The sequence below is a fragment of the Anoplolepis gracilipes genome, chromosome 2 (genome assembly GCF_047496725.1).
Source record: "Anoplolepis gracilipes chromosome 2, ASM4749672v1, whole genome shotgun sequence".
Lineage (NCBI taxonomy): Eukaryota > Metazoa > Arthropoda > Insecta > Hymenoptera > Formicidae > Anoplolepis > Anoplolepis gracilipes.
In genome coordinates this window covers 13,536,649-13,546,141 of record NC_132971.1, presented here as the reverse complement: position 1 = coordinate 13,546,141, position 9,493 = coordinate 13,536,649, and the positions used below count along the sequence as shown (strand labels likewise).

At 27.6% G+C, this 9,493-nt stretch overlaps 1 long non-coding RNA gene across 1 annotated transcript; it reads left to right on the top strand.

The window, feature by feature from the left end:
- Positions 1 to 325: 325 nt before the first annotated feature.
- LOC140662836 (uncharacterized) lies at positions 326 to 6,687 on the top strand. The gene is made up of 5 exons (XR_012046178.1): positions 326 to 444; positions 707 to 884; positions 2,626 to 2,818; positions 2,962 to 3,144; positions 3,422 to 6,687. It is a non-coding gene; the product is annotated as an uncharacterized lncRNA (long non-coding RNA).
- The last annotated feature ends 2,806 nt before the right edge of the window (positions 6,688 to 9,493 follow it).

Here is a 9,493-nt window from a genome sequence, read left to right as displayed (position 1 = left end):
TATAACAGAGCCTTATTTATCTTAATACTCGCATTGTTTTTTAAAAAAACCTGAGTTTTTATTTGTGCTTGGCTTGTATTATCTTTCTCCTAATGTTATATCAAAGATGATTCATATTAGACGACAATTTATAATGAATTAAATTTGTAGAGCAATACTGAGCTTCTTGATAATTGTTAAATTCTTCAGGTATTCTCATTTTTTCTCATGTAAATTCTTTGCAACGGGGTGATTAAAATTTTTATCTTGCCGCTCATGCGTTGTGCTCAGCTTTTCGAATCCTCCCCTCCCTAGTCTCCTTCTTTCTTTTTACGTACTCCCCTTCTATCGTCTTCAACTTTACCTTCAGGTTTCTTCGCTTTACCTCTCTTTCTTGTCAGAAACAATCTGTCTTTCGCACGCTGTGTTTTCTTTGACTTTTGTTTACAATGTGTGACATTACAGGTAGGTTTAACGGAATATTATTATTCTTCATTTTATTATTTCTTACGAAATTTTAAAATATGCTTTAATTTATTGCTTTTTGCGTCTTTAATGACATTGTCCATTGCGTAAGATTAAATATTCTTTAATTTTAATTTTTTATACTTTAGTCTCTGATTTATACATAAATATTCAGACTCAATTTTTGACATAATTTGTACAAAATTTAATATCCACCATGTATTGAACGATTTATTTGTTAATTAATTTTTTTTGTATTTAGGCATTAAATCATTGTCATTATTCAATATGTAAACATGTTTTGTACGATAACCATCATAATTTAAGAGTGATGCACACTGGCCGATTTTTTTATTATAATGATTTTGCTGCGAAGGATGATCATTTCGTTTCTTTTTTACTGCGAGAGTGCTTCCACGGTTTACGACTTCTACATTCAAGTATTTATATCAATATTTTTATGCTTGATTAAGTAATTTTTATGTTACTAATTGTTTAAGTTTAAAACATGCGTTTCTCCTTTTTTGCACAACTTTAAATTAGTCGTTTTACCGTTACTTATTTACATTTATAATTTTATATCATTTGATCTTTATTTACATCTTTAATTTTATATTTTTTGACCTTTAATTATTTTGTCTGACATAATATTGACATTATTAGTACGTTTGAATTGTGTTGACTGCGTACCACTGAGGAGAAGCCTAAATGCTCGAAACGTCTGGTATTATAATCTCGGATTTGTTTTTCTTTCTATTTTATATAAATATATACTTGCTCGTTCTTGTATCTTCTGTCGTTTTAATTTTGATTTTTGATCTTTGATTGTGAATTTCTTTTAGATTGAATATAAGTACTTTGCACATTTCTAATTTATGTTTTGCATATTTTATTATTAAAATCTTCAAAAATTGATATTTAATTACTCTGTTTAAGTAAAACTACGCATAGCTTTTGTGACACAAAGGCAAGCTACATTAATATTTAAATTTATTTGCTTTAAAAATAAGAATTTATTTCTGATTTTTTTATTATTATTTTCAAAATTAGAATTTCTTTGTCATTTATGCTATTATAATTTCTTCAATATTCGATATTTCACAAGTTACAGTTTTTTAATATTTTATTTATCAGTTGTTTTCAATTATTATTTCTAATTCCAAACATGTAAATTATATATATTTTGTATATCTTTGTGTTTTTAAACTGTAAATCCATTTAATATAACTGATTGCGGTTTACAATATAAAGTATAAATTAATTAAATATTGATCAAGTCATATTAGAATTAAAAGAATGTACTTAATCATTAAATTTTAATATTAAACAAAGATATTAGAATCCATATTTATCATAATTGTACAAGATTATAATAATTTTTAATAGTAAAATTTTATAGTAATTTTAAATAATAAGAGTTTATAAAAATACAGTTATTACTTTCATAATAATTAAATTAAATAGTGTTTAGCTAAAAGGAAAATATGACAATATTAAAAATAATGACTCACTTGAGAAATAAATTAAAAGTGTATATGTGTATTTAAATGATATTAAATATACACAAATAGATTTATTTAAAAGATTAATTCAAAACATATTTACCTACTAATTAAAATATACTCCGAAAATAAAATAATTTTAGTAAATAAGAATGTATATATTATTACAGAGTATTTTGTAACAGTGTAACTGGCTGTTTTTAGTCATATTCCTTTCATCAAGACAAGATAGTTATATTCTTTTCATCAAGACAAACAGAAAAGTTTTTATAAAAGGCGTGTTTAAAATATTTCATTAAAATGTTAATAATGCATAATATAGTCCATGATGCGAAGAAAATTGCATTGTTTTACGTGATAAACATTTTAAACCACTATTTTGTTTCTTTTTTCAATTTTTTGATATTATTTTAATAATTTCTTAATTTTTTACATTATTTAAAAAAATTTTTTAACGTTAACATCAAAATTTATGTATTCTCTCAGTTTGAACTTTTTAATAAAGCGTTTTAGGAACATATTTTATACTTTTTGTTTGCTTGATGAGAAGAACATAACTATATATAGCCAACTCAATTTTTACGAAACATCTTATATATTATATTTGTCTTTTTAAATAATATAATATAAGAAATATATTTAATAAATAGAAAAATATATTTTTTATTAAATTTTATAGAAAATAAGAACGGAAATAAGAAGCTTGTTTAAACCTATCATTGTGAATACGTACAATCAAACGGTATCAACTAATAAAAATCTTGATAAATACTTAAAACATAAACTTGCAAAATGTGGATCAATACTTCTTTATATATAAGGATGGCCAATCATCAATTAAAATTGCATCTTATGGATCCTAAAAAAAATAAGTATGTTTTTTTAAATCATTTTTTGCATATATAGGTGATCTTATTTGTTCGTATATTTCATAAATTATTTATTAAAGAAGTTGTATGCTAAATATCGACAAAAGATTTTTAAAAGATTAATATATTTTTTTGGATTTTTTCAGACTTCTGCTTGGATGGAAGATATTGACGTATTATAATAGTTTAAAAACAGTAAACTCTAGTGTATGGCAAAGCACATGGACTAATGCGTTTAATATGTACAAAAAAGAACATGATCTTAAAATGTTGACATTTTTTAATTATTCTAATAATCCGCAAATTATTCTCAGGATCAATTTATGACGGTAAATTTTATAATTCTCAAATAATTCCGTACTTATTTATAAAATTTTTATTATAATATTTATATCATATTTTTATTATTATATTTATTTTTTATTTAAATATATCATATATTCTACATTGTATACAATGTATGTATCTCTCTTTTTCTGTTTTACATGTCTTGCATATGTATCAATATAGTAATGCTAATATTGCGAGAATTTGTCACATCTTTTATAATTAATTATAAAATTAGTGATTGTTAACGAATATCATGATAAAATTTATTTATTTTAGATAGATAAATCCGCAAAAAATAAGATGCAAAATCCATACTTGAACGTTAAACGTAAGAGCACGTTGATCTGAGATCAATAGTCAGAAATTGAAATTTCTTCAAAGTTTATTCGAAAAGCCTAATATCAACACATCTATTAATTGCAAGAAGTTGAACTACAACATGCTCTCATTAACAACTAAAACCGTAAAGTATTTATCATTTTTAATGCATCCAATGATATGACATAAACATTTGAAATGTTTTAAACGATAGGAGAAAATGATTCCTCGATTGTCACGTTCTTTACTTCGCTTCTGTCGGATAACGGATTTACAATGTCCAGAATGACATTTTGCCCTCTAGGTTTCCGAGATCTAGTAGCATTATTAGTATTTGTAGAACTACCATTATGTCCCGCGTATATTGCGAAATAATATCCATGCTGATCGGCAGCATAATGTCCAAACATAGGAACTAGTGTTATGATTTGAGATGAAAAAGTTGGATGATAAAATAATAGATTTTGATATGGTGTCTTTGAGATGGATCAGAAACTGATGAATAGGTATTTGATTATTCATGGGATATACTGATGATGAGATGTGTGAAGCCCATGAACTTGGCTTTGACTAATGTACATAAGCACCTGCTTGTACCGGTAAACCATGATGTGGGTACAACGCAGGCAGTTGCTCTCCGCCACAACCTACCCCAGTCATTCCAACTACGGGCGTGCCACTAGTACTTTGGCCGCCTCTGTGATTAATGCCGCGTGGTTGTTGTGGCCTTGGACCCGTTTGATAATAACCCTGTGACGCCGCCCTGTTTTGCGCCGGCACGTAAACTTGTTGTAATGACGCTAGTTGTGTCTGCAAGTGGGCCTGCTTTCCCATTTCTTACGGTGACGGCGTGTGAACAGGCGGTGTCGTTGTAGGCGCCGGACCTTGCGGTGGTTGCGATTGGACTCCAGGGGTTGGCGCTTGCGATGGTGCCTGTCCTCCGGCGGGATCTCCTGACGGTATACCAGCTGCGGATTGTCTTATCGTTTGTATCCCGCCCAGCGGCGGCGGCGGCCCTCTACCTGTAGGTACTCCTACATTACTTGCAGCACTTCCGCTCACCTGGCCCCCTGGTTGGGTGCTGTAATTCCCATGAAATTCCGATCTGGTATTCAAAAAACGGGTATTCGTGGTTACTACAGCGTTATAAGTTTGCGTAATGTACGACGGGCTGATTAAGGATGATCTAATGTTGATATGAAGAAGCGTGATGGGTCTACTGTTGTTGAAGAACGGGCGGCAACGGCGATTTTTGCTAATTGTTGTGGATGGCGTTGCTAATAATGCTACTAGTGATGGGACAGATGGTGATGTTTGCTCCTCTTCGTCGGCATGCTCATCGCAGGCGTGGGCCTTCCTTGTGCGAATTGTTCTTAGAAGTCTGCCGTCTTACGCGGTTCACATTCATTGATATCATTATTTTCCCCACGTTTTTCGTTGGGTCGTTATGACAGTGTCGGAATTTTGTACGCGGCATCTCTTGAGAGACAGGATATCATATATGTATATTTATCTATAGACAAGGAATCATAGATTTACCGTCATGCGTTCACATCGTGCGATCTGCACGACTATTGACAGAAGAGGAGTGGGTGGAAAGAGAGGAGCGATGTTGTCAACTCGCGTGTATTGTATATGCGCGGACTCGCAATTACCTTGCGTATATCTTTGCACAGACAGCTCCTTCTTGTTGTCGTTTTCCGTTCGCGATGATTTTTCATACTCGGAAGTTAGTCTGATTTCATAGGAAGAGCGGAGATTCTTTACCGCGTGCGATTATGTTTACCTCGCGCAATCGTTAGTCACGCTCGACGAAAAATATGTCTAATATCGTGCTATATCTATTACGCTGCTCGACAACGAACTCACGAATGTTTGCAAATATTGAAACGTGTAAAACATGTAAGCTAAACCACGCGAATTTAACCGCTCGTTTTTACTTTGTCACGATCTTCGTGAAAATATTATAGAATATCTCATAATTTGACGTTTCATGCTGAGAAAACTGGAGAGATACTAGAAAACACAAATCTATCTATATATATTTATATACATAATTTAATATTTATAATTTATATATTCTTTTAAATTATTTTCATGATTGTTTCTAATTATAATGTAAATATTTTTAACGTTAATTGATTATTAATTATTAAGTTTTAATATTTATGCAAACATTGATTACGTTTATTTAATGTTTATTATATTACACATATATATATATATTTTATATTATATATATATATATACATATATATAATATATATGTATACATATATATAATATATTCAAATCTATATTCTTCTTAGTATAATCCCGCTCGGTGTTGGTTGCTATCGTTCTACGCGTGTCTCTTGATGCGTCAATCAGTATGCCTTTTCTAACTTGTAACTCTTAGCGCAATCATATATCTATTATAAATTGTAGCCTGCTTAGCCTGCTGAGCCTGATATTGATAGGAATCGTTGAGGGGACGCCGCGTTACTCGTTTGCTCCGACTCGCCTAATGGCATAGTGTAAATGATGCTAGGGGCAGGGTAAGTGGTGTAAGGATAGGGATGCGGGCTCCCTATGTAGCAACCAGTGCCGAGATGCAAAGTAGACATCTGCGTGAATCATACCATATTGCGGATTGCTAGGATCAGCTGATGGTATCATCTGTTGCATATATATATATATATATATATACATATATATATACATATATGCATATTATACATATGTATTATATATGTTTAATGTTATATAACTCTTAGATTAAGTATTAAAACGCACACAGATATTCTAATTAAATCTCAAATATTAAATTTAATATATATAAAATATAAGACATATAAGATTAATATTTTAATGATTCAATATTTAATTAATACTAAATGTCATTAACTTAATAATTAATATTAATATTAATTATATAATATTTACTATTTTGTTATTAATTTATTTATATTGTTATTTATTAATTTTTTAATTCTATTGTAAAAAATATAATAAAATTATTTGTAATAATAATTTTTAAAAATGTATATTTCTGTATGCTTTTTCGCATTTTCTATAAAATTCTTTTATATCTTTATAAAGTTAATAGTATTTAACAGTAAAAAAATATTGAAATAGATTAATAGAGAAATAATTAAAGTCTTATTTTTTGTAACACTACTAGTAAGAAATTGGACCAATTGAGAGCCAGATGTAATAAATAAAACACAAATTTTTTCTTTTAATTTGTTTTTATTAATATTTTAGTTTTCTACATTCCTCTCTGATTTGGATCATCAATAACAAATAATATGTCAATTATTTTTGTTTGAAAAAAGTGATTTATTTATTGAACTATGTTACTAAACACAATTAAATGTTATTTAAACTTGGCTTATTTTAATATTTTATATATTCAACGACAAGTGTGTATTCCTTCTTATAAAATCTTTTCCTGTTTTACTTTTATATTATTTGTTATATTAAATTTTGTTATTATACACAATAGAGTTGTATATAGTCGATACCGAATATGTATTTCTAGAACTATACTGTACTATGAGAAGAGTTGATTTACATATATGTATATCGACATAATAATTTTCTTTTTCGAATAATTGCATTTTCATTGTCAATCAATTATGCTTATCACCTTTTATTTTGGTTATTATATTTCTTGAGAGAGCGTTAACATATATCGGATTTTCCAAACTACTTGAATAAAACTGGTCTATTGTCTTTAACAATATTTTGATAGCGAATAAATATATCAAATAATATATGAGGAACAATCACGCATATTTAAAAGGGATAAATAACTTGGAAGAATCATTAGATGACAAGAGAAGCTTCTTCACGAGTTATTTCAAGGGAATGTGATTTCGAAATAAATGTCTATCAGCATGGTCTTTCATTGATGCTGCAATAATCCTCGAATGACGATGTCATCGCACATGCTTGCATTCAACGCGATCAACTCTTTTACTATTTTTATTTTTCTTTACCGTTCTCTTCTGAAGATTGTTCGCATGATAAATGATGCGATGTACAACGGTCAGACATTATGCTAATTAAACATTTAATCTTTCATTATTTTTAATTTATTCTTATTGTTAGTTTATTCTCAATTTAATTTGTTTCACATTTGTTAAAGCTTTCGATATAAATATATAAGTACATAAATATATAATCTGTAATTTAGCAGTAATAATGTATTCAACAAAAAAAAAATATTGAACGTCAATGATGGCTAAATTATTTTTAAAATTTTAATTATATGTAGTATCACATACAATGTCAAATTAAATTATCAATTTTATTTTACACAATATTGAATAAAATAATTGTGTTGTGAAAAGAATCGATTAACAATCACGATATTATAAACAAGTTATTTTGAATACAAAGAGGTGCAAAACTGATGAAATTAAAATAATTAATTAGAAAAATATTAATATAAGAAGTGCAGTATATATATTTGATACTGTTGGTAATTTAGAATACCACTAAAAATAATGTTTTTTGTAGAATCATTTATCAGCAAATATTGGACTTAGAAAAATTCATATAACAAAATATCTAAAAATGTCAAAAGCACTAATATTTTATTATGGCTGTAATAAACAACTTGTGCAAGTTGTGAAAACTTTTTTGATAAATTTAAATCTTTTATTATTGTTTTAAAAATAAGTATTATTAAATTAAGTATAATTTTTATATTTATGCATTAATTGGTTTGTATATAGATTAATTTTGACAATTGTTTTTAATTTTTGTTCGATTTATTGATATATTTTTTATTCAGATTTGACGTAATATTTCTAATTTGAAATAAAGTGATGCCATTATAATATATGTATATAATGTATATATAATGTGTGTAATATGCTCGGAATATTCAGCTATATTACAACTTTTTAACCTGAATGATCAAAAGTACTATGTGTTTTTTTGTGAAAGACGTTTAATTATGACGTAAGAGTGAATTATGAGTGACGTGCTTTAAGTACAATACATTAAGCGCACAGTGAATGTAGTGGCTTCGACAGAGGCACTTATATGTATGATTATTACAAATAAAAAATCTTATTATAATTTGAAATATACTGTTCCAAAAAAAAAGATTACCCACATCTTTTGAATTTTGATCATTTAGGTATTAATTTAAGTTTTTGATTTCAATTTCCTAGAGTAAAAGTCTATTAAGTTTCTGTTTTTTTAAATTATAATAAATGATAATTCCTTTGTCTACCAAAAAATTACTTTGAATTTCATCAAAGAGCACAAATTTGATTCCAGGACTATAAAAAAACTAGTATTTCAAATATGCTGTTCTTCCTATAATATGATTATATACAAGATGTTTCAGCCTCAGGCAAATATCTCGAAAAATGTGAGAGCTACAGAAAACCATTTCAGACAAAAGTTGTTTAACTCAAAGGGGGAAAAAGATGGGGCTATTAGTTTGACCTTGGATACACGTGCCCAAGTCATATATGTAGGTCAATTTAATTTTTTATAAAATAAAATTGCTATGATTCTTTTTTTTATATATAAATCAAATCCTTGCAATATTTGATACAAAAAGTTATAAAAATTTTGAATAGTTTATTAGATATTTATACTTTAATTTGATAATTTTATGCACAAATATAGTTTTATATAAACGAGATATTTCCTAAGTTATATAAAAAATATAATTTTATATAAACTATGAAATTACTCGTAAAATATTCATTTTTTTATTATCTTACTTTTATCAATACTTTTATGCACAGAATAATGAGAGGAATAAAAAAATGGATTCGTATATAAAGAAAATAAATAGCTTTAAGATAAAGCAAATATGTAACTTTAAGAAAAATTTTTAAGAAAACTTTTGTTTTTCTATGTTTTTCAAGATATTTGAGGCATTTAAAATGATATATATATATATATATATATATATATATAAAGATAAAAAAAGAACACGTGGTCCAACAGGACTGAAAATGTTATGCACAAAGTGTAATGCACAGCCGATTATTTATATGCCAATGTTGGGTCATTTCT